The following is a 27,765-nucleotide window of genomic DNA, read 5'->3' on the forward strand; positions in this document are numbered from 1 at the left end:
GTTTTCATGTTTTATGGCTGAGTCACTCAGACAAGGAATTATGTATTAGCCAAAGATAGACAGCAAGATAAACAATTTGTCCTTTCAGTTCTTATTGCTGAAACTTTTAGCAAATTCTATCATGTACTTGAGAAAAATTTACTTGATTCTACAGTTTATCTTGAAAATAAAAGAGCTAGTCTATCTAATACAAGACTGAAAAAATAAAACAAAAATTGGAGGACTCTCATAAGCTAATTTCAAGACTGATTTTAAACGTATTTCATTAAGAACAACATGGCATCAGTGAAAGAACAGAGATCAATGAAACAGAACAGAGGTCCAGAAACACATCCACAACAGCCACACAAATATAGTCAACTAAACTTTGACAAAGGAGAAAAGATAATTCAATGAAGAATGCCTTGTCTTTTCAACAAGTGGTGGTTGCTTCCAATCAGTGGAAGCTCACATACAAAAGTAAATTTTATAACTTTCAAAATAGTTATTCAAAATGAATCAAGGGCTTAACTTTTAAATGAAATATTGCCAAACTTCTGGAGGAAAACATAGGAAAACTTCTAGGTGACCATGAGACTAATAATGAGTTTTAGAGACTGTTATGGGTAAATAATAATAATAATAGGCTTTCTTAGTAGCACAGAAATAAAGAATTTGCCTGCAATGTAGGAGATCTGGGTTCTGTCCATGGGTTGAGAAGATCCATTGGGGAAGGAAATGGCTACCCACTCCAGTATTCTTGCCATGGACAGAGGAGCCTGGTGGGCTACAGTTCATCATATTGCAAAGAGTTGAACATGACTGAGCAACTAACACTTTCACTTTCATGTGTAAAAATTGGTTCCCCTAAAATTCATATGTTAAAGTCCTAATACCCAGAACCTCAGAATATGATCCTACTTGGAAATAGGGTTGTGGAAATTGTAATTGTTAGTAAATGTGAGGCCTTTCTGGAGTAAGGTAGGTCCCTGATTTAATTTGTTGTTTAGATGTTAAGTCAAGTCTGAGTCTTTGTGACCCCATCACCCCCAGGACTCTCTGGGAGACTGCCCATGAGATTTTTCCCAAGCAAAAATACTGGAATGGTTTGCCACTTCCTTCTCCAGGGGATCTTCCTGATGCAGGGGTCAAACCTGTGTCTCCTGCATTGCAGGTAGACTCTTTCTCTGAGCCACTGGGTGATTCGATATGACTGATGTCTTTATGTGCTTAGTCATATCCAACTCTTTGCAACCACGTGGGCTAACTTAGCCTGCCAGACTCCTCTGTCCATGGGGATTCTCCAATCAAGAATACTGGAGTGGGTTGTCAAGCCCTTTTCCAGGGGATCTTCCCAACCCAGGGATCAAACCCAGGTCTCCCACATTGAAAGGCAGATTCTTTACCATTTGAGCCACCAAGGAAGCCCAGAAAGAAAATTTGGACACAGGAAGAATGCCAAGTGAAGATGAAAGTTAAGCCACCAGAAGCTAGGAGAAAGGTCTGCAGCAGATTGCTCCCCACCAGTTTCTGAGGGAGTGTGGCCCTACTGACACATTGATCTTGATTTCTAGGCTCTAGAGCTGTGAGACAATGAATCTATTGTTAAAGCCTCACAGGCTGTAGTAAATTGTTAGGAAGGCCTAGCAACATAATACAGATGTAGCACCTAAAGGATCATCTGTGAAGGAAAAAGTAGATCACTTATATTTATTTAAATTAAAAACGTCTTTTCAACAAAATCCCATTAAGCAAAACAAAATAGAACAACAGACTGTGAGCAAATATTTTAAAATCACACATTTCATAAAGGAATGTATGCAAATTATGTAAAGAACTCTTAAAACACAGCAATAAGAAAATAATTTTAAAATTAGCAAATGATCTAACAGATACCTTACCAAAGAAGATACCTAGCTGGAAAATGCATTTATGAAAAATGTGTGATACCAGAAATACCTTGCATTTCTATATACTAACAATGAGAATACAGAAAGAGAAATTAAGGAAACAATACCATTCACCATTGCAACAAAAAGAATAAAATACTTAGGAATATATCTATCTAAAGAAACAAAAGACCTACATATAGGAAACTAAAACACTGATGAAAGAAATCAAAGAGGACACAAATAGATGGAGAAATATACTGTGTTCATGGATTGGAAGAATTAATATTGCGAAAATGACTATACTACCCAAAGCAATCTATAGATTCAATGCAATCCCTATCAAGCTACCAATGGTATTTTTCACAGAACTAGAACAAAATATTTCACAATTTGTATGGAAATACAAAAAATCTTGAATAGTCAAAGCAATCTTGAGAAAGAAGAATGGAACTAGAGGAACCAACCTGCCTGACTTCAGGCTCTACTACAAAGCCACAGTCATCAAGACAGTATGGTACTGGCACAAAGACAGAAATATAGATCAATGGAACAAAATAGAAAGCCCAGAGATTAATCCACTCACCTATGGACACCCTATCTTTGACAAAGGAGGCAAGAATATACAATGGAGAAAAGACAACCTCTTTAACAAGTGGTGCTAGGAAAACTGCTCAAACACTTGTAAAAGAATGAAATTAGAACATTTCCTAACACCATACACAAAAATAAACTGAAAATGGATTAAAGATTTAAATGTAAGACCAGAAACGATAAAATTCCTAGAGGAGAACATAGGCAAACACTCTCTGACATAAATCACAGCAAGATCCTCTATGACCCACCTCCCAAAATATTGGAAATAAAAGCAAAAATAAAGAAATGGAACTTAATTAAACTTAAAAGCTTTAGCACAACAAAGGAAACTATAAGCAAGGTGAAAAGACAGCCTTCAGAATGGGAGAAAATAATAGCAGACAAAACAAAAGACAAAGAATTAATCTCAAAAATATACAAGCAACTCCTGCAGCTCAATTCCAAAAAAATAAATGACCTAATCAAAAAATGGGCCAAAGAATTAAACAGACATTTCTCCAAAGAAGACATACAGATGGCTAACAAACACATGAAAAGATGGTCAACATCACTCATTAATAAGAAATGCAAATCAAAACCACGATGAGGTACCATTTCACGCCAGTCAGAATGGTTACTATCCAAAAGTCTACAAGCAATAAATGCTGGAGAAGGTGTGGAGAAAAGGGAAGCCTCTTAGACTGTTGGTGGGAATGCAAACTAGTACAGCCACTATGGAGAACAGTGTGGAGATTCCTTAAAAAAAAAACTGGAAATAGAGCTGCTATATAACCCAGCAATCCCACTGCTGGGCATACACACTGAGGAAACTAGATCTGAAAGAGACATGTTCACCCCAATGTTTATCACAGCACTGTTTATAATAGTCAGGACATGGAAGCAACCTAGATGTCCATTGGCAGGTGAATGGATAAGAAAGCTGTGGTATATGTACACAATGGAATATTACTCAGCCATTAAGAAGGATTCATTTGAATCAGTTCTAATGAGGTGGATGAAACTGCAACCCATTATACAGAGTGAAGTAAGCCAGAAAGAAAAACACCAATATAGTATACTAACACATATATATGGAATTTAGAAAGACGGTAATGATAACCCTATATGCAAGACAGAAAAAGAGACACAGATGTATAGAACAGACTTTTGGACTCTGTGGGTGAAGGCGAGGGTGGGATGTTTCGAGAGAATAGCATTGAAACATGTATATTATCAATTGTGAAATAGATCGCCAGTCCAGGTTTGATGCATGAGACCAGTGCTCAGGGCTGGTGCACTAGGATGACACAGAGGGATGGGATGGGATGCGGAGGGAGGTGGGAGGGGGGATCGGGATGGGGAACACATGTAAATCCATGGCTGATTCATATCAATGTATGTCAAAACCCACTACAATATTGTAAAGTAATTAGCCTCCAACGAATATAAATAAATGGAAAAAAAAAGGAGGAAAAAAAAAAGAAAAAGAAAAACGTGTGATACAGTTTGTAATAGCTGCAAATTAAAACAACAGTGGCACAACCCTATATATCTATTTCAGGGATTGAAGTGAAGGTCCCTCGGTTGTCTCCAACTCTTTGCAACCCCATAGACCATACATTCCGTGGAATTCTCCAGGCCAGAATACTGGAGTAGGTAGCCTTTCCCTTCTCCAGCGGGTCTTCCCAACCCAGGGATCGAACCCAGGTCTCCCACATTGCAGGCATATTCTTTACCAGCTGAGTCTCGAGGGAAGCACATTTCAGTGATTAAAATCCAAGAAACTGTGATTCCAATGACTGACAACAATGTGGTGCAAAAGCAATTCTCCATTATTGGTGTCAATATAAAATATACAGCCACTTTAGAAGACAGCTTGTCAGTTTCTGAAAAAAGAAGGTATAGCCTTACCATACACTTCAACAATCACAGTTCTAGATATTTACTCAAGAGACATGATAGCTAATTTCACATAAAAATTTGCATACAAAACAAAAAAACTTTATACACAATTGCTCAAAATTTTTACAATATTCAGTATGTCTAAGGAACACAGGAGCCAACCAACAGAGCATCCTGGGGCAAATGCTGGAAGAATTTGAGCAACAAACTAAAGCAGTGTTAGATTATAAACCAAAATCTAAAATAAATATGCATGAGTCCAGATATAAATAAATGATTGAATAAATAACTAAGTGGAGAAGAGATGTATCTGCCATGTAGAAAAATATCTAATAATTTATGTAGCTATTTTGCCCTCAAGGAGTTAGAGTGTAACTTTTCTATGTTTAATTGTGGGCTGCATATAGTGAACTTCTTCCAAAATTATAGCATGGAAAAGGGATTTAAAAAAAAGTCACTTTAGAGTTGAGAACTCTGACAAACACAGCCTCAGCCAGGCAATTAAGGTTAACACCAACTGTGATAAATCATGCTTACATTATGTACTCTTGATATGATGAGATTATATTAGCACTTTGCGCCTGTGATCTTCCTTCCCAAAACACATATCTATCACCTAACCATGAGAAAAAACATTAAGCAAATCCCTTTTGAGGGATATTCTACAAATACCTAACCAACACTCTTTCAAACTCTCAAGGTCATCAAAAACAAGGAAAATCTGAGAAACTGTCACATCCAAGAAGATACTAAATAGACATCACTACTGAATGCAATGTAGTGTCATGAATATAATCCTAGAACAGAAAAAGAACATTTGTTACAAACTAAGAACATTGCTTTGCCAACAAAGGTCCGTCTGGTCAAGGCTATGGTTTTTCCAGTGGTCATGTATGGATGTGTGAGTTGCCCTGTAAAGAAAGCTGAACAGTGAAGAATTCAAGAACTGCAGTGTTGGAGAAGACTCTTGAGAGTCCCTTGGACTGCAAGGAGATCCAACCAGTCTATCCTGAAGGAGATGAGTCCTGGTTGTTCATTGAAAGAACTGATGCTGAAGCTGAAACTCCAGTACTTTGGCCACCTCATGCGAAGAGTTGACTCATTGGAAAAGACCTTGATGCTGGGAGGGATTGGGGGCAGGAGGAGAAGGGGGCAACAGAGAATGAGATGACTGGATGGCATCACCGACACGATGGGCATGAGTTTGAGTAAACTCTGGGAGTTGGGGATGGACAGAGAGGCCTGGCGTGCTGTGATTCATGGGGTCACAATAAGTTGGACACGACTGAGCGACTGAACTGAACTGAAGGAAATCAGACACCAGTGAGAGACTTCACTTTCACTTTTCACTTCCAAGGAAATCAGAATAAATGATAGACTTTAGTTAACAATAATGTATCAGTACTAGTTCATTTATTATAACAATTGCACCAAAATAACACAGGATGTTAGTAAGAGTGGAAGCAGAGAATGTAGAGTGTGCAGAAAATCTGTACTATTTCTCCAGTTTTCGTGTTAAAACTAATAATTCTTTAATATAAAATACTTAAGTTTTATAATTGCAAAATATATGAATCAAGAGTTTTTAGAAGCATAATATGTTTTATTATCATAAGTATGGACATTTTTAGGTTAAAAAGTGAGTTTCTTCTCATATTGGTCATTTGAGATGTTCTTGGAATATTCAAAGAAATTAACCTGAAACTCAAAATCTCAAATAAAATTGCACAATAACAATAGTTAAGCAGAATGGTGTATACAATGATCAACTCTTTAAGAGATATCAAATTGTGCCTGCATTCATGTTTAACTTCAAGTGCATTAAATTCTTTAATTAATAAAATTCATTTTAAAGCAATTTTAGGTTCACTAAAATAACTTTTAAATATAATTTTTGCAAGTAAAAAGAGTCAATAGCAGTTGCTTAGTTGGTTGATTATATGATAAATATTTTGTTCCCTACTATGTAACACTTACCAATAAATGCCAATAATAATTGCAACAAAATCTTTTGCTTTTAAAGCTGTGTAAAAGGCAGAAATAATCATGTAATCATCTTGTAATTATATGGTACTTACTATGCAATTACATAGTAAATACATTGTAAATTCAAAATAATTACATGGTTATTTGCATTATGCATAGTATCTAATCCAATTTTGACACATAAAACAGTGGTATCATCCAAAGGGTTACCCAAATTTCTCCCACCTACACCAGAAGACCAGAAATAATGGAAGTAATTAAAGGCAGTCCTTGAACAAATGCATGATAGTATATTATTGGAAATTACATATTCATATTTATGACATAAGTAGAATTATAAATTAGTGCAGAATGGGATTAGCAATTAGACTATAGATTATCAATTAAAATTTACACTCAGGATGATTTTGGTGTTATGACAGCAAATGATATTTTATCAAGAACAATTAAATGAAGATTCTTTAGAAGAAAAAAAATGCTATAATGGAGCTATGCATATTATAATGGTTGATAAAGGATTGTCATTTGGCAATTTTAATTATGAAGATATTAATTTTAACAGAAACATTTCAATGTATTTAGTAATATTTACAAAAGCTTGTGATATACTTGAGTCCCTAAAGTGTTTAAGTCTCAAATGAATAATTTGCTTTTTGATAATAAAAACAAAATCATTAGCTTTAAAAGTTCCTTAAGAGACTGATTTCTTCTGAAATGACAGAAGAAGGAGCACAATGGACGCTTTACTCATCAACCATTTATACAAAGAGAAATTTATTTCAAAAAACAATTAATATAAATCTTTGTAAATTATCCTAAGGGTATACAGCAAATGGAAAAAAGATTCATTCAACAAGTGTACTAAATCTTAGTAATAACAATGAGAGTGTGTGGCATTTGATCCACAACATATTGCCTTCCCTTACTCAAAAACCTAATCTTACAGGGTCCTCTCTTCTTGTATATCGCTGCAAGATGGCCAGTCTACTGTTTTTTTCTCATTTTCTCTAACTCTACATTGCTGATTTTGAGGAGATACTCCACATCCAAGGCAAAGGAGAAGCCCCAACAAGATGGTAGGAGGGGTGAAACCATGTTTAGAATCAAACTCTATACCTGCCAGAGACACTCAGAGGGTTCAAAGATACCTTCTATGCACCAGGACCCAGAGACCCCACAGAGACTGAGACAGAGCTATGTTTGAGTGTCTCCTGAGGAGGTATGGATTTTGAAGCTGAAACTCCAATACTTTGGTCACCTGATGTGAAGAGTTGACTCATTTGAAAAGACCCTGATGCTAGGAAAGATTGAAGGCAGAGGGAGAAGAGGATGATGGAGGATGAGATGGTTGGATGGCATCACCGACTCAGTGGACATGAGTTTGGGTAGACTCTGGGAGTTGGTGATGGACAGGGAGGCCTGGTGTGTGGTGGTCCATGGGATCACAAAGAGTCAGACATGACTGAGCAACTGAATTGAACTGAACTGAACTGAGGAGGTATGGGTCAGCAGTGGACTGATGCAGGGACAAGGGCTCTGGGTGCAGCAGACCTGGGCATGGCATAAGTCCTCTTGGAGGAGGTCACCATTAACCCCACCATGGAGCCGCCTGAACTTACACAGGACTGGGGAAACAGACTCTTGGAGGGCACAGACAAAACCTTGTGTGCAGCAGGGCCCAGGAGGAAGGAGCAGTGACCCCACAAGAGACCGACCCAGACTTGCCCGTGAGGATTCAGGAGTCTCTGGTGGAGGAATGGGTCAACAGTGGCCTGCTGCAGGGTTGGGGTCACTGAGTATAACAATGAATGCATGGGACCTTTTGAGGGAGGTCACCGTTATCTTCATTACATCCACCATAGTCTGGCCTCAGGTCAAATAACAGGGAGGGAACACAGCACAGACCATCAACAGAAAGTTGGATTAAAAATTTGCTATGCATGGTCTATCAAAACAAGAACCAGTTTCCCCCTCAGTCAGTCTCTCCCATCAGAAAGCTTTCATAAGCCTCTTCTCTTTTTCCATCAGAGAGTAGACAGACTGAAAACCACATCACAGAAAACTAAAAAAACTGATCACATGGATCACAGCCTTGTCTAATTCAATGAAACTATGAGCCATGCTGTGTAGGGCCACCCAAGATGGACGGGTCATGGTGGAGAGTTCTGATTAAATGTGGTCCATTGGAGAAGGAAATGGTAAACCACTTCAGTATGAAAGTGCAAAAAGGTATGACACTGAAGGATGAACTCCCCAGGTCGGTAGGTGCACAAAATGCTACTGGAGATCAGTGAAGAAATAACTCCAGGAAGAATGAAGACACGGAGCCAAGGCAAAAACAACACCCAGTTGGGGGTGTGATTTGTGATGGAAGTAAAGTCTGATGCTGTAAAGAGCAATGCTGCATGGGAACCTGGAATGTTAGGTCCATGAATCAAGGCAAATTAGAAGTGGTCAAACAGGAGGTGGAAATAAATGTTGACATGTCTTTTAGGAACATTTTAGGAATCAGTGAAATAAAATGGATGGGAATGGGTGAATTTAACTCAGAGGACCATTATATCTACTACTGTGGGCAAGAATCACTTAGAAGAAATGGAGTGGCCATCATAGTCAACAAAAGGGTCCAAAATGCAGTACTTGGATGCAATCTCAAAAATGACAGAATGATCTCTGTTCATTTTCAAACCAAACCATTCAATATCACAGTAATCCAAGTCTATGCCTCAACCAGTAATGCTGAAAAAGATGAAGTGGAATGGTTCTATTAAGACCTATAAGATGTTCTAGGACTAACATCCAAAAAAGATGTCCTCTTCATTATAAGGGACTGGAATGCAAAAGTAGGAAACCAAACATACCTGGAGTAACAGACAACTTAGGCCATGGAGGACAGAATGAAGCAGGGCAAAGGCTAATACAGTTTTGCCAAGAGAACGCACTGGGCATAGGAAACACCCTTTTCCAACAACACAAGGGGAGATTCTTCAGTTCAGTTTAGTAACTCATTCGTGTCCGACTCTTTGCGACCCCATGAACCACAGCACACCGGGCCTTCCTATACATGGACAAAATGAGATGGTCTATACCAAAATCATATTGATTATATTCTTTGCAGCCAAAGATGGAGAAGCTCTATGCAATCAGCAAAAACAAGACCAGAAGCTGAATATGGCTCATATCATGAATTCCTTATTGCCAAATTCAGACTTAAATTGAAGAAAGTAAGGAAAACCACTAGATTATTCGGCTATGACCTAAATCAAATCCCTCATGATTATATAGTGGAAGTGAGGAATAGATTCAAGGGATTAGATCTCATAGAGTGCCTGAAGAACTATGGACAAAGGTTCGTGACATTGTACAAGAGAGAGTGATCAAGACCATCCCCAAGAAAAAGTAATACAAAAACGTTAAATGGTTGTCTGAGGAGGCCTTACAAAGAGCTGTGAAAAGAAGAGAAGCGAAAGGCAAAGGAGAAATGGAAAGCTATACCCATTTGAATGCAGAATTTCAAAGAATAGCAAGGAGAGATAACAAAGCCTTCCTCAGTGATCAGTACAAAGAAATAGAGGAAAATAATAGAATGGGAAAGACTAGAGATCTCTGAAAGAATATTAGAGATACCAAGGGAAAATTTCGTGCAAAGATGGGCACAAAAAAAGACAGAAATGGCATGAACCTAACAGAAGCAGGAGATATTAAGAAGAGGTGTATTCTTGAATACACAGAAGAACTATGCAGAAAAGATCTTCATGACCTAGATAATCACGATGGTGTAATCACTCACCTAGAGACAGATATCCTGGAAAGGGAAGTCAAGAGGGCCTTAGGAAACATCACTACAAACAAAGCTAGTGGAGGTGATGAAATTCCAGTTGAGCTATTTCAAATCCTAAAAGTTGATGCTGTGAAAGTGCTGCACTCAATTCTCCAGCAAATTTGGAAAACTCAGCAGTGGCCACAATGCTGGAAAAGATCAGTTTTCATTCCAATCCCAAAGAAAGGTGATGCCAAAGAATGCTCAAACCACCGCACAACTGCACTCATCTCACACGTTAATAAAAATAAGGCTCAAAATTCTTCAAGCCTGGCTTCAACAGTACGTGAACTTAGAACTTCCAGGTGTTCAAGCTAGATTTAGAAAAGGCAGCGGAACCAGAGATCTAATTGCCAACATCCTTTGAATTATCAAAAAAGCAAAAGAGTTCCTGGAAAACATCTACTTCTGTTTTATTGACTATGCCAAAACCTTTGACTGTGTGCATCACAGCAAATTGTGGAAAATTCTAAAAGATGTGGGAATACCAGATCATGTTACCTGCCTCCTGAGAAATCTGTATGTAGGTCAAGAAGCAATAGTTAGAAATGGATGTGGAACAACAGACTGATTTCAAATCAGGAAAGGAATATATCAAGTCTGTATATTGTCACCCCAATTATTTAACTTACATGCAGAGTACATCATGTGAAATGCTGGACTGGATGAAGTACAAGCTGGAATCAAGATTGCCAGGAGAAATATCAATAACCTCAGATATGCAGAGGACACCATCCTTATGGCAGAAATTGAAGAACCAAAGAGCCTCTTGTTGAAAGTGAAAGAGGAGAGTGAAAAAGTTGGCTTAAAACTCAACATTCAGAGAACTAAGATCATGGCAACTGGTCCCATCATTTCATGGCAAATAGATGAAGAATCAATGGAAACAATGAGAGACTTTATTGTGGGGGGCTCCAAAATCACTGTAGATGGTGACTGCTGCCATAAAATTAAAAGACACTTGCTCCTTGGAAGAAAAACTATGACAAATCTAGACAACATATTAAAAAAGCAGAGACATTTCTTTGCCAACAAATGTCCATCTAGTCAAAGCTATGGTTTTTCCAGTAGTTATGTATGGATGTGAGAGTTGGACTATAAAGAAAGCTGAGTGCCTAAAATTGATGTTTTTGAACTGTGGTGTTGGAGAAGACTCTTGAGAGTCCGTTGGACTGCAAGGAGATCCAACCAATCCATCCTAAAGGAAATCAGCCCTGAATATTTATTGGAAGGACTGATGCTGAAGCTGAAACTCTAATACTTTGGCCACCTAATGTGAAGAGCTGACTCATTGCAAAAGACCCTGATGCTTGGCAGAATTGAAAGCAGGAGGAGAAGGGGACAACAAAGGATGAGATGGTTTGTTGGCATCACCAATTCAATCAACATGAGTTTGAGCAAGCTCTGGGAGTTGGTGATGGACAGGAAATTCTGGAGTGCTGCAATCCACGGGGTCACAAAGAGTCGGACATGACTGAGCGACTGAACTGAACTGAACTGAAATTACACAAAAGAAAAGAAAACATATGACCATGTAAAGGTTTTTTACATAAATGATCATAGAAATGACATTTGTAATAGCCCAAAACAATGCATTTATCCATCTGCTGGTGAATGTATAAAAAAAATGTAGTTACACTTACAATGAAATAATATTTGCCAGTAAAGAATGAGTGAAATGCTGATACATGTTGCATCATGGATGAACTTTTAAAGTAATATGCTGAATGAAAGAAACCAGATGCAAAAGACCACATTTTGTATGATATTATTTACATAAAAGGGCTTTCCTCATGACTCAGTAGTAAAGAATCCACTTGTAATACAGGAGACACAGGTTCAGTCCCTGGGTCAAGAAGATCCTTTGACAGAGTAAATGGCAATCCATTCCAGCATTCTTTACGGGAAAATCACATGGATAGAGGAGCCTGGCAGGCTAATGGTCACAGGGTCTCAAAGAGTCCAATAGCACTGAGCAGGCATGCATGCACATATTTATGTAAATGTCCAGAAAAAAACAAATCTTTAGAGACAGTAATTTATATTGGCAATTTTCTGAGGCTAGAGTTGGGAATAGGAAGTGACACCAGTGGCTAACAATGTTTTGGGGATAATAGAACACACTAAAATTATAGCACAGAAATGTTTACACAACTCTGTCAATAAAAAGAATAATAAAAATCACTGATTTGTACTCTTAAAGCAAATGAATATATGGTACATATGTGATAATTCAATAAACATTTTTAGTAGGTTCCTTGGTAAATAACTGTAGCTATCACATATAATTTCTCAAGTCAAAGATAATCATGCTAAATAAAGAGTTCCATAGACATACATGTCCCTGCTTTGTCTCCCATTTCATAGCATCTTCTCTCAATTATTTGGGGAATATTGTGTATCAGCCACCATAGGAAACTGAAATTAAGAATCGTAGTCCTGTATTCCGAACTATTCTAAGCAATAGGAACAAATCCTTTTTAAGCATTAAAGCGATACTCAAATTTTGTATTCTAGTTTATTTTTCTCATAGATGTTAGGTATATTTCCAAGTAACTTGAGAATTGTTACCTTCAATTTAAGGTGCTTTTTAAAAAATTCTTGAGAGAATTCTGCACCTAATTCTAGTAAGCAATGTGATCTAATAGTAACTTTTAGTTGAATTTTTGCTACTCTCTCAAAGATACTTCTTGCATAATGTATTATAATATGGATTACATCAAAAGGCATAATGTTAACATCCAATCTTGTTGTTTATTCAAGTCAATCTACTTTTACATACAAATCTGATATTTACCTCTTAAAATATTTAACAGGCATAAGTGCCCATAAATCAGTTATGACAATCATTGTTAAAGCAATCAATAGTAAGGAATATGCATTAATTCAAATAATATTGATAGGCTCATGAACCTGCATCAGTCTTCTGTGAAGTAAGAAAAATGAGACATCTTCCAAAAAATCAATATTTTCCTTTTTATGTCATTCATTTGAAGATTATCAATAATGCATTACTTTTTTACCTTATGTGTCAAGGTTCTAATGTTTAAATACAGGTATCTTTATATTTCAATGTAAAATTATAATCTACAAGGGACTGAAAGGCTAAAAATCTTTTAATAGAAATATTTTTGTGGTTTAATAATTGCTTAAAAACACATATGTGTATATATATTTACACAGACTTATACATATATATACATACACTTATACATGTATATATACTGTTGATGTATTTCTGTGTGCAGTAGTGTAATAAAACTGCTTTACTAATGTGCCTTCATTTCATTCTAAAGGTAGATTGCATGAAAGAAACAACAGAAACATCAACACCCATCTTTTTTAGCCCTTGTGAACTGAGATGTTACACAGGTATGTACTTAGGTAAAAATACAAAATGAGAAATTACAACACCCATTCATCAAAAAAAGAAACATTTTAATTGGTTATAGGTGGAAAATATCCACTTGACAGTCAGCTTCTCACTTTTCACGTAAGTGCTTTGCTGCTTGGATGCCTAATCTTGTTTAGTGTAGGAAAAGTAATTTGACATGAAAGTACCTAGATGGCTGCCGAAAATTAATTGCCAATTAAAAAAGAAAAATGTTTGTGCTACTCTATAAACAAGCCAACATATAAACCTTTCAGTCTTGTTGCTTTATTTATGTCTTTATAGATCTGGTTTCAAGCTATTTGCATACAATTTACAAATTCATATTATAATTCTCCAGTATATTTATGATTTTATACTTGTATATATTTTATCTCCATGAGAAATATTTATTGCTGTATGCTTCTGTTGCTTATTATTTAACAAAAACATCACATTGCATTTGATAGTTTATGTATCTTCTTTAGAATAAGACATTTTTATCTGTAAAGGGGAAAGAAAATATTTTACCACCACAAAGAGGCACAGATGAGTACATTAGAGTAGGCATGCACAACACACGACTCACTCACCACGCACACTCATGCACACACACACACACACACACACACACACACACACAAAGCACAGAAACTCAATCTTAGAAAAATGCTCTTTACCCTTCATCTCTATATTGGTCTCCAAAATATTGAGGCTAACAATTTTTTAGAGATAAGAGAAAATGCTTTTTCATATGAAGGAAACTTTATTTGGGAAGTTAATGGATTCTGATAACTTTCAATAGTTGAGTCATTATAAATTATTGATCATTTGAAAATCTAAATCCTCAAAAAGGAATGACCTTCAAATTCTTAGCTCTCTTGTCTAAAAGGATAATCTGGAACTGAGGATAAAATGTGGAGCCACATAATAAGAGAACATCAAATGAAGAGAGGAAAACACCAATGGTTTAAAAATGTTAGATGGGAAACCAGTAAAATATTTATGTGTATATTTATATTTACATATGAAAGATGAATAAATATTAAAGAAATAGTGGTACTTGAGGCTAGATATGAGTCAGTTAGGTGATCTCAGCAGTATATAACAAGAAATGTTACATAAATTTAAAAGACAAGGCTCAATCCAGTTTTCTACAACATTGAGTTATGTGATGCACAGGAGTTCAAATTCTGTGCAACCTATTTGCTGCACTGATTTCAGAAGTCCAACTATATCCTTGCTTGGTAAAGAATTGAAATTTCACTTTTTAAATAATTATCAAATACCATTTTATATTTGTATCATAGTTTTGTAGGACTGTGTATGTCATTAGCATTATCCTACTTATTATCTGCCATATTCTCAAAATTCCTATCTTGAAATTTCAGCAGATTTTGATGGCTATGTAGAATTACCAGTGAGGTGAAAGGGGTCATTTATTCTAGATCAAATATTCACCAAAACTATCACATTGCATCAGAGGTGGAAGATGGATGATGAAAAGAAGATACTTGTTATATTTCTGGCATCTGTCCTGGCTTTTTCTTCCCCAATAAGGTTGTGGAGGTTGTGATGACTATGGTAGCTCTAATAATTCTGACTATGGAAATGATGGCTTTGATGCTTAAATGAGAAATGGAAGCGGTATGGGAATTCATGGCTATGGTAGAGCTGCTTGTGTAAGTTCAGATTTTCATGGTGGTCATATTGTACACATGAGAGAATATATTTTCATTCAACTGAAAATGATATTGTTAATTTCTTCTCAGTACTAAGTCCAATGCTAGTTCATACTGATATTGGAGTGGATGGCAGAACAACAGGTAAAGCAGATGTAAACTTAATGACACATGAAGTTGCAGTAGCTAGCCATGTCTAAAGATAACACACAGCATTAATATACTGAACTTTTCTTGAATTATAGCCCTGGAAGTGCCTTTGGAATGTGAGGCTCTGAAATGGGGTGCTATGGAAGAGATGGAATGGATACAATGGGAGGTTGATGATCTGTTAGGAGAATGGGAATGTGGAATGATTTATAGCGGAGATAACGGTATTCCTGATGGCTTAGGTGGCAGTGCAGGAAGTGGAGGTTACTATAGGCAAGATAGTGGAAATGAGGTGGGTGATCTGTGATGTACCAAAGTAAAATCACCAGCATACAGAGTTCTGACAACAGTAACTGGTCTAGTAAGCACAGTATCTGGTCTAAGTAGTCTGGAAGAATCCAGATTTAATTTCTTTTGTGTTTTAGGAAGTTTATAATGACTGAAGGAATATGTTCTCAAAATATTGCTTGATAAAGCAGCAGATTGTGATGAAATGATGTTTTCTGTTTGTTTTGTTTGTTGCATTTGTTGGTGTTGTTCTTGTTCAGTCACTAAGTCAGGTCCAGCTCTTTGCCACCTCTGTCCTTCACCATCTACTGGAGCTTGCTCAAATTCATGTCCATTGAGTCAGTGATGCTATCCAACCATCTCATCCTCTATTGCTTCCTTCTCTTGCCTTCAATCTTTCCCAGGATCAGGGCCTTTTCCAATGAGTCAGCTCTTCACATCAGGTGGCCAAATAATTAGAGCTTCAGCTTCAGCATCACTCCTTCCAATGAATATTCAGGGTTTATTTCCTTTAGAATTGACTGGTTTGATCTTCTTGCAGTTCAAGGGACTCTTAAGAGTCTTCTCCAGCACCACAATTTGAAAGTATCCATTCTCTGGCACTCAGCTTTCTTTATAGTCCAACTCTCACATCCATACTTGACTACTGGAAAAACCATAGCTTTAAGCTTATGGACCTTGTTCGTAAAGTGATGTCTCTGCATTTTAATACACTGTCTAAGTTTTTCAAAGCTTTTCTTCCAAGGAGCAAGTTTCTTTTAATTTCATGGCTGCAGTCAACATCCACAATGATTTGGGAGACCTAGAAAATAAAATCTGTCACTATTTCCACTTTTTTCCCATCTGTTTGCCATGAAGTTATGTGAATACCATGATGTTAGCTTTTTGAATATTGAGTGAGTTTTAAGCCAGTTTTTTCACTCTCCTCTTTCACCCTCGTCTAGAGGCTCTTTAATTCCTCTTAACTTTCTGCCATTAGAGTGGTATCATCTGCAAATTTGAGGTTGTTGATATTTCTCCTGGCAATCTTAACTTCAACTTGTGAGTCATCCAACCCAACATCTTGCTTGAGGTACTCTGTATATAATTTAAATAATCTGGGTGACAATATACAGCCTTGGCATACTCCTTTCCCATTTGGAACCAGTATGTTGTTCCATGTCTCGTTCTAATTCTTGCTTCTTGGCCTGCATACAGGTTTCTCAGGAGACAGGTAAGGTTGTCTGTTGACTTGAGAGTAAAATATTACATTAAAGAAATAAAACAAGCATGTGGTATGATCTGCATTATTTCTAAACTGAACTATTGCAAAAGTAGTCAAGAATATATCTCTTAATATTTAATATTTATTGATTTCCTAATCATATGTTCTATGCTGTGAAATTTGCCTTTACCTAGATGGGCCCATTACTCTCCTGCAAGGTAGGATATCTTGTAATATCTCTAGTAATGTGAAAAAGCATGCAATAAGTCCTTTCTAAATAAAACATTACTTTGCTTTTGTATTCATGGGTCTCCAGAACAGTTTCTTACTCTATATATCTAGTTTTAGTTACTGCATTTTTAAAAAACATATTTGAAAATGATGCTGCAGATGAAATAATCATTTATCATTCCTTAAACAAGCCTCAGTAATCAATTTCATTTAAAAATTGGAGGTAGGTAAGTAAAAACTAATGTCTTCATCATAGTACCATATATTAATAATTAATTGTCACTCTATGATATGAAATGCATTATATATTATCAGATAATGCAAAATTACATATATTACCTTTGCTGTGCTGTTCTTAGTTGCTCAGTTGTCTCTGACTCTTTGGGACCCCAAGGACAGTAGCCTGCCAGGCTCCTCTGTCCATGGGGATTCTCCCAGCAAGAATACTGGAGTGGGTTGCCGTTTTCTCCTCTAGGGGATCTTCCCAAGCCAGGGATCGAACCCAGGTCTCCCGCATTACCATCTGAGCCACATGGGAAACCCACTGTATGGTATAAAATGCATTATATATTATCAGATAATGCAAAATTACATGCATTTTCAAACTAAAGAAACTTCAAATTGTTTTCCACCTTCAGTTAGCATTTTCTAGATAGATGAAGAAGAGTTGGACATGGTTGATTGTTCACAAGACCTCTGCTTTCAGGAAGATGGAGTTTTGTGTTCCAGTTGCAGGCTATATGGCGTCCCAGTTCTATGACTTCATATCTGTGCAATGGCACCTGTATTTACAGAAACATATCTGTAGCACTCACTGAGAATAATTTTTCATCCATGGTGTTCTTTAAATATTAGCTGAATGAATGAATACATGGATAGAAAATGATTATTTGATTAATATTGGTGTTCCTTACTAGACAAAGATTCTTGAATGGAAGAGTAGAGCTTCTTGTAATGTTAACAGTTTTTCTGCATATCTAGGATTCAGTTGGAACTTGGCATATCAGGCATCATGTAAGTATAAATTCACAAGCACACACTCACAGAGAAACACCTAGATTTGTATCTCTTTCACTCTGTTCATTTTTTTGCTTTTAGTACTATTTCTAACATTTGTCAAAAGAGAATATTTGCTAAAAGGCTGCACGTTATCTTACTCCCTATGTACGCTTTAGCAGCCACTAACAAAATTGCCATCCACATAGGAAGCCCATTGTACACTTGTCTGACCTCACTGTGCCCTGAAGAATAGACATTTGAGGATGCTGATTGATGTAAATGTAAAATAAGCTCATCATCAACTTGAATTTATCAAGAATAATTTTCACGTTTGACATTCAACAAAATTATGATATACATTAAATCTTGATGAAATATATGTTCTCAATCTTTTCACAAGAGCACATGTAAAAGAAAGAAGTCTGCAATTAATACTTAAAACTTTTGTCTACATCTTGGATCTATTACCAAACTCTGTGTTCATGTGAGAATCACTAAAATTCTTTCATTCTGCTTCTGCCTTTGAACTTGTAGAATATAATATTTCACCTACCAATGTATCTGTTTTCCTGTGAGGGAGAAATGAGATTATGTATGGTAAAATGCTTTGTGAATTATAAAGCACAATGTCTATACGATATTCTGTTACTTGGTGGTTTCTGTCTAGGCAAGTTCCAGACAGGACAGCTTGATCAGTTGTTCTAATAAATTTGAAAAGTTGAGCTTCAAACCAGCAATAGACATCTTTGCATTTAGTCTTTCTAACTATTGACATACTGGCTAATGTAGCAATGTGAGAAAATTTCCCCTTTTACATCAAATCCAAAATTTTTCACCCCATATAGAAGAGGGAAATTTCTCCAAACATGCTCTACATTTCCTACCCACTATTATGCCAGATTAGTTAGCATTGATTCATACTAGCAATCAACTGATCACATGCTTATATGAGCATGCTCAAATAGGGGTGCTTATATTTGCTGCTGTTCTGTATTTGTTCACTATTTCTCCTATGAATGAAAATACAACAACAAACTGTCAAAAATATTTTATATAAATATTTTAAAACCAAAAAATTACTATTGTTGTGGAAATGGAAAATATTTTTAAGATGCTTACTTCTTAGTTCATTAGAGTAATGCATATACTGGAGACTCAACTGCCTTCAAAAAATTAGAAACTTAAAAATATATAGAAGATAATGCTCCATTTTTTAAACTAGCTTTGAGTTTGTACTGTTTTCTGTATTTTTTTACTGTTCCATAATTGATTGTGATGACTCAGGGTCAAATACAGATTTGGTGTGTGTGTGCATGTGTGTTATCTGAAAATTATAATTTTACATAAAACACATTATTTCAACTTTACTATTACAAATTTACTTTTGTAAAGATTTTTTTCCACTTGTGTGCTGTGCTGGGCTTAGTCGCTTGGTATGTCCGACTCTTTGAGACCCCATGGGTGTAGCCCACCAGGCTCCTCTGTCCACGGGGGGTCTCCAGGCAAGAATGCTGAAGTGGGTTGCCATGCCTTCCTCTAGGAAGTCGTCCCAACTCTGGGGTCAAAATCAGAACTCTCACACTGGAGGCAGATTCTTGACCATCTGAGCCACCAGGGAAACCCAAAAAAGCTTTGTAAAGTTATTGTTTTCACTTAGATGGATTTGGAGAATGTAACATAATACCAAAAGGAATAAACATTTTAAACACACAAAGTATAAGGCATATGTAACTAAAAATGACACATTTAAATTTTGCTTCCTAAAGCACAGTAACTTTATTTAGATGTATCAATAATATATTTAAGCCACCATACCTTTTGACAAGCTATTTGGCCTGAGGTAGCAGCAAAAATTTAAATATTTCAAGGACTTTGGTATTTCTCAGGTATCAACCATTAATGAGTGGTTGGATATTTTACATACACTATTTTAACTATCTGAAAGTAGATAGTACAATTCAATTTAGAACATTAATACTATCTTTTCCTACTAAATAAACCATAGGTGTCCCCTACACTTCTGACACTAATGTAATCATTATTAGCTTGCAATTCTTATCTAAGACAGTTATATAGATAAAGTAAGCCCTAAGTAACATTAAATCGGCCAACTTGACATCCCTCTCAGTAATGACCCTTACATGGCTGTTTTGTTGTAGAATACAGCATAATTAAGTAATAGCAGGTGGGACCTTACTGACATTAGTTATTTACAAGTCTCTTATCCTTACTTTATCTGAGCTCTTTAGGTCATAGATAATGAATATTTATTAATCTATTGCAAATTCTCAAGATATATATATATATATATGTACATACATATATATCTTAATATATATAAATGTTCATAGATTCCAGCCTATCACAAAAGATACTTTACAATAAAATTATTTCACAAAATTGAAATCTTTTATGTAACCACAAATAGCTTCGTTCAGAGATATTTTTCTTAAATTGTTATTTGAAAATTAGAGCTTCATCTATGGACAGAGTGGTTTTTTGAGAAAAAGAAATGAATTTTCTCATTAAGGAATGTTTCCCAAACTCAACATTAAAAAAAAACATATTGCTCTCCTTATCAATTTATAAGTTGATCCTTCATTGTTCTTTATGTAAAATAGAGATAAATGATATACTTTTCTTGATTATTTTATAATATTCTTGTGATAAAACTTAAAAAATCAAGGGGTTATGAAGGCCATTTAGAAACAAAATATTTCTACTATAAACTGGAAGTTCAGAAGATTTCATTGTAGAACACAAAGCAATCACCCACCCAGGAAATAGATTAGCAATTTAAAGAGCATCATTTTAATAGATATTGTTAGTAAATTTCCTCTTTTAATTAGAAGGTCTTGAGGTTGGTCTTTAGTTTCCCTGTTTAGGGAGCTACAATTCAGATACAGGTTTTATTTCTTATATAATATGCATATGACTGAAGTGAAGTGACAGTGTTTCAAGTAAAGACCTAGATTGAGTACTGAAAGTCACACTCAGTTTTTAAGAAAAACTTCTGGAAAATTCCTATGAAGCAACGCAGGAGCTAATTCTTGTGAAAACTCAGGAATCTGCACATAGGTAAATATTGTGGATGTCCAGTGGTCTGGGGCATAATAAAATATTCTTCCTAAGAACAGCTCTAAAAATCTGTGGTCTAAAAGACACACATTTCTTTCTTGCACCCACTCTCTGTCTCAGGGTGCAGATCAAGCTCAGATCAGTTCTTTGTATCTTTCATTTCAGGATCGAAGAAACTGTTACCACTTAGGATGGTTTTATTTTTCATGGTGCAGAGCAGGACAGCTTGTGAGCTTACTGTGATGTCTTCAGGACAAAAGAACAAGATAAGCTCAAAGGGCTTTAGAACACAACAGAAAGCAGCAGACCTTTATCACCCTTGCTGCATGCTGCAACTGTTAAAAAATTTTTGGAGCCCTCCTGGGTAGTTGGCCTGTCCATTTCCCATCTCATATAAGGAAATCTCTTTTGTCTTGTTCTTCTTCCCCCTATAAGTTATACAGTATACATATCCCCACCCAATCAACAAATGACTCACAATATTTCTATCCCATTCCTTTGATTCCCAGCTATAAAAACAGGCAAATGACTCATGTTGGGGTCAGCTTTTTGCAGCAAAAACAGAAATGAGTAAACAGCCTTTAGCAAAAAAACAGGCCTACAAGAGTTAAATAAACAATCATTCTTTAGCTTTTACTACCAACAAACACTTGTAGCCAGACTTATCCTTCATGAAGCTAATTACTCTCTGAAACCATACAGATTATACTCTGCACCTGGCATACTTTCCCCCCTACACTCTCCTGTAACCATTCTACATTTCAGAAAGAAGGTCATGGGATGATAACTTCAGGGACACCAGACCCAGTTGCTGAATTGTCTGATGCCAGCTGTGGCCATTTTGAAACTTTGCAAGAGAAAAGAAAAAAAATAATGCAAGACCTTCAAGAGGATAAAAAAACCTCTCACACCTCTCCTATTCCTGAGAAAGAGGGGCACAGTTCTTGAGGCACTAACCCGCTGTGTTTCCATTTTGCCTGGCAAAAAAAAAAAAAAATAAGTAAAGTCATTCTTTTCTATTCCCTCCAAACTCTGTCTCCATATTTATATTTGGCACTGGTGGACAGGAAGCTGAGATTTTGGCAAGAAGTGTTACCTGAATATCAGGATGCAGGCCCATTCTCTGGCAGTGAACCCCACTCCAATAAACTTCATTCTCCTTTTATTCTGGGTATTCTTTTCCAACCCACACACAGACCATGACACTTACCTTCTGCTGGACAAAACAAGTTATGTAGCCAAACCCAAAGTCAGAGAACCTGGCAACTATACTGTTCCTGCTGTGAATTTTGGCAAGGGGAAAGGTAAAGAAAGAATGCTAAACATTACTGCAGTTTCACTGTCTTCTCAAAGGTGAAAGACAGGTTGGCGCCCTTGTATACTCCTAAGAACAGAAAAGGGCTTTCCCGGTAGCACTAGTGGTAAAAAAAAAACCGCCTGCCAATGCAGAACACTCAAGAGATGTGTGTTCGATCCCTAGGTTGGGAAGATTCCCTGGAGGAGGGCATGGCTGTCCACTCTGGTACTCTTGCCTGGAGAATTCCGTGGACAGCAGAGCCTGGTGGGCTACCATCCATGGGGTCTCAAAGTGTTAATGCGATTGACCATACTGGCAAGGACAAAGAAGAAGTCAAAATTCTTTGATAAACTTTTCAGGATCTTAGAGGCAACATACATTACAACTGATGCTTTTACTTTATTTTATTTTACTTTTTTTTAAAATTTCTAAGGCCTATCTTTTTTTCTTTTCATTTATTTTTATTAGTTGGAGGCTAATTACTTTACAATATTGTAGTGGGTTTTGTCATACATTGACATGAATCAGCCATGGAGTTACATGTATTCCCCATCCTGATCCCCCATCCCACCTCCCTCTCCACCCGATTCCTCTGGGTCTTCCCAGTGCACCAGGCCCGAGCACTTGTCTCATGCATCCAACCTGGGCTGGAGATCTGTTTCACCATAGATAATATACATGTTTCAGTGCTGTTCTCTTGAAACATCCCACCCTCGCCTTCTCCCACAGAGTCCAAAATCTGTTCTGTACATCTGTGTCTCTTTTTCTGTTTTGCATATAGGGTTATCATTACCATCTTTCTAAATTCCATATATATGTGTTAGCATGCTGTAGTGTTCTTTATCTTTCTGGCTTACTTCACTCTGTATAATGGGCTCCAGTTTCACCCATCTCATTAGAACTGATTCAAATGAATTATTTTTAATGGCTGAGTAATATCCCACGGTGTATATGTACCACAGTTTCCTTATCCATTCATCTGCTGATGGGCATCTAGGTTCCTTCCATGTCCTGGCTATGGGAAAACTGGTCAACCACTTGTAAAAGAATGAAACTAGAACACTTTCTAACACCATACACAAAAATAAACTCAAAATGGATTAAAGATCTAAATGTAAGACCAGAAACTATAAAACTCCTAGAGGAGAACATAGGCAAAACACTCTCTGACATGAATCACAGCAGGATCCTCTATGACCCACCTCCCAGAATATTGGAAATAAAAGCAAAAGTAAACAAATGGGACCTAATGAAACTTAACAGCTTTTGCACAACAAAGGAAACTATAAGTAAGGTGAAAAGACAGCCCTCAGATTGGGAGAAAATAATAGCAAACAAAGCAACAGACAAAGGATTAATCTCAAAAATATACAAGTAACTTCTGCAGCTCAATTCCAGAAAAATAAATGACCCAATCAAAAAATGGGCCAAAGAACTAAACAGACATTTCTCCAAAGAAGACATACAGATGGCTAACAAACACATGAAAAGATGCTCAACATCACTCATCATCAGAGAAATGCAAATCAAAACCACAATGAGGTATCATTTCACGCTAGTCAGAATGGCTGCTATCCAAAAGTCTACAAGCAATAAATGCTGGAGAGGGTGTGGAGAAAAGGGAACCCTTTTACACTGTTGGTGGGAATGCAAACTAGTACAGCCACTATGGAAAACAGTGTGGAGATTTCTTAAAAAACTGGAAATAGAACTGCCGTATGACCCAGCAATACCACTTCTGGGCATACACACCGAGGAAACCAGATCTGAAAGAGACACGTGCACTCCAATGTTCATCGCAGCACTGTTTATGAGGCTTTTACTTTAAAACAATCTGAAACTGCCATCGTTTGGAGGGGTCATTGTTGGGAGACAATTCTCTATGCAGCTTTTGGATTTCTTCACATCAAGGAAGCAAGGCACTTACATCTCTTTGTCCAGAATGATTTTTTAAAGGATTTTTGCATAGCAAACAGTGTTGGAAGTTAGAGATATTTCTACATATCTTTACATATATCTTATGTTAACTTAAAATATCTTATGTTTTATTACTTTTCAAGATTATATACATCCAATTAAGCTTGTTGATTATGTTGTTCTTCTAGATGTTTTTGTCTGCATGACCTACCAACAACTGAGAGAGACAGTAAAATTATCCATTCTGATGGTATCTATGTCTATTTTTCCTTGTGAATTGTAATATCTTCCTGTGAAATAAATGATTTTGCTCTTTCATGACTTGCTTTATAATAATTCTATTTTTATTAGCCTTTTTGTTTCTTCTTATTTTTGATAATACTATGCCCGAATTTCTGTAGCATCTGCTCACAAATTGACTCATCCGGTATTCTAAGTTTCCTGTTGTTGGAAAGTGGTATAAAACAAACACTGCAGATGGCTTACAAAATCTCAGGCAGATATTTCTTTTCTAACTTAGGTCACAACAGTGACTATATAATTCAGAAGTCTGAAGTTGCAGTGATAGTTTCTTGATTTCCCAAATTTCAGGAGTGATAGAGCTTATAGCTCCTTTCCAATCAATTCAGAGACTGTTCTGATAGTCATTCCTGGATTATATATTATACCGTCTAACAGCTTAAAGTGCCTAATTCCCTCTGTTAAATTTCATTTTAAACTATCTATAGTAGATTCTGTCACTGAAACTTAAAAGTAACTGGTAAGACCACTCTAGTGAGTGGAATCCGGGCTTGATGGCTGGTTGGTCTTGACGACAGTATATTAATTTATTTCCAAATAGGATGCCAGTAATTGGTACATAAAAAATTGCAAGTAAGTTGCCTAAATTATCCTTCTTGATCCTCCTTGGCAGACCAGTTGCATGCTGACATAACCAATTCACTAAGAGTGAGGAGGATAGTAAGACTATGAGAGTGAATGACTGTTTCAAACACTGGAAAGTTTAAGCTGCTATACAGATAGATTTTAAGTCTTAAGCCCTTAAAGAAAGAAGAAAAGAAATTTTCTATGACTGCCCTAAAAGACAATCAAATACTCTGAGTTAAGAAATTATAGCATATTCAGAGAGCCTTCCACTATCTTAAATACCAATTACAGCACATATCAGAAAAGAATTAGAGACTGAGATATTGAGAATATTGATATTTTAAAGGATTTATTTGATTCAATTTACACTCAAACTCCCATTCCTGCTAAGCTTCACTTGCCAGCAGAATCAGGCCTTGCTCACAGATGCTGGAGGGGAATTAGCTCATGTCTACTACCTGTTTGCTGTCTGGGACCCTTCACCAGAGTCAGATTTCAGCATGCCATGTCCAAGGGGACTAAACATTTACACGTCATAAGAAATGTAAGATTATACTAATACAAATTGGCAAAATTTTTCAAAGCATTCTGTGAAAGTAGTTTATAGAATGGAAGACAAAACAAACAAACAAAAAAACACAAGTACATACATTTGGATTGATTGAATTTATTGATGTGAATATATATCAGATCTTCATGCTGTTTAATAGCAATATAAAGTGAACTCTATATATATGTCACTTTAATTTTCCAGTAGCCACATAAAAAGTAAAAAAACAATGAATTCTAGCATTATGTTTTATTATATCAAATATATACAAAATATTATCATTTCCAAAAGGAATCAATATAAAGTATATACATGTATTTTACTTTGTTTTTACTATCTCTTCAAAATTCAACACAATTTTCCATTTATAGTGTATCTCAATTCAGATGGTCAGTTTTCATCAGAAATACTTGATTTGTTTAATATAGTAAAAATTGCAATTAAGAATGCAGAATCATATCCCCCAAGATTTCCCAAATATACTTAAAATTTTCAAATGACAGAATCAAATACAAAAATATTATTTTTCATGAGTATTTACATCAATTTTAACAAAACTGGTTTATCATTATTACAAGAGTTGTTTGACTAGGAAGCAAAAGCATGTAATTTTTAAAATTATGTCTATACAATTTAAATAAATTAAATCATTTTATATCCATATAACATTATTGTTTATTTGTATAATGAAAAGTTTTAATTTCAATATAAATATCTGTACCAACCTACCTAAGATACAAATAAACTCTTCCTTTTCTTGGAGTTTTAAATTTAGCTTGTTCATAAGCAGTGTGATGTTGAAGAACATAAATCACACTGCCTTTTTTCTTCAATCATTTAGTATATGGAAAGCATTCCTTTCATTCTAAAAAGATCATGAGTTGTAATGAATAGTACAATAAATCACAGTACATTTTAATAGCTTTTAAAAGCACTATTTTTTTTTCTTCCCCTTTGTTTTCTTTTCCCAGAAGGAAAGAGAAGAAAAAGAAAAGTTCAGATTTGTAGCGCTTGGCAAAATTCCTCCATATATTCTTACAACTTTATTTTTATTTTAAAATAAAGTTTTAAAATTCATAAAATAAATTCCAATTTTTAAATTTGCAGTGATAATTGTTAAGAGTTCTCATGTGAACTCTTCTCCTCAAGAGAAGGCAGAAAAATGAGGTAGAGGATAATCAAGCTATCTCAAAATGAAGAGATGACTCAATCAAAAACTAGTATTACAAGCAACAACTTATATAAATGTTCAAAATTCTAGCATTTATTATTTGGAGAGGTGTCATTAAGTCTAAAAGTCCCAAATCAATCCTTGTATATTAAAAAGAGGCAAAGGGAGAACCTAATGAGTTTAAACTGATAGCCACAGAGATAATAGAATGGGAAAGACTAGAGATCTCTGCAAGAAAATTAGAGATACCAAGGGAATATTTCATGCAAAGATGGTCTCAATAAAGGACAGAAATGGCATGCACCTAACAGAAGCAGAAGATATTAAGAAGAGGTGGCAAGAATGCACAGAAGAACTGTACAAAAAAGATCTTCATGACCCAGATAATCATGATGTTGTGATCACTCACCTAGAGCCAGACATCCTCGAATGTGAAAACAAGTAAACCTTAGGAAGCATCACTATGAACAAAGCTAGTGAAGGTGATGGAATTCCAGTTGAGTGATTTCAAATCCTAAATGATGCTGTGAAAGTGCTGCACTCAATATGCCAGCAAATTTGGAAAACTCAACAGTGGCCACAGGACTGGAAAAAGTCAATTTTCACTTCAATCCCAAAGAAAGGCAATGCCAAAGAATGCTCAAACTACTGCACTATTGCACTCATCTCACACTCTGGTAAAATAATGCTCAAAATTCTCCAAACCAGGCTTAAACAGCACATAAGCCGTGAACTTCCAGATGTTCAAGCTGGTTTTAGAAAAGGTAAGGAACCAGAGATCAAATTGACAACATCCATGGGGTCATCAA

The 27,765-nt window shown here is 36.0% G+C and overlaps 1 pseudogene; it reads left to right on the forward strand.

The window, feature by feature from the left end:
- Positions 1 to 9,217: 9,217 nt before the first annotated feature.
- On the forward strand, positions 9,218 to 15,661 carry LOC136144135 (heterogeneous nuclear ribonucleoprotein H3-like; annotated as a pseudogene).
- Positions 15,662 to 27,765: the final 12,104 nt, after the last annotated feature.

This window comes from Muntiacus reevesi, chromosome 11, assembly GCF_963930625.1.
Source record: "Muntiacus reevesi chromosome 11, mMunRee1.1, whole genome shotgun sequence".
Lineage (NCBI taxonomy): Eukaryota > Metazoa > Chordata > Mammalia > Artiodactyla > Cervidae > Muntiacus > Muntiacus reevesi.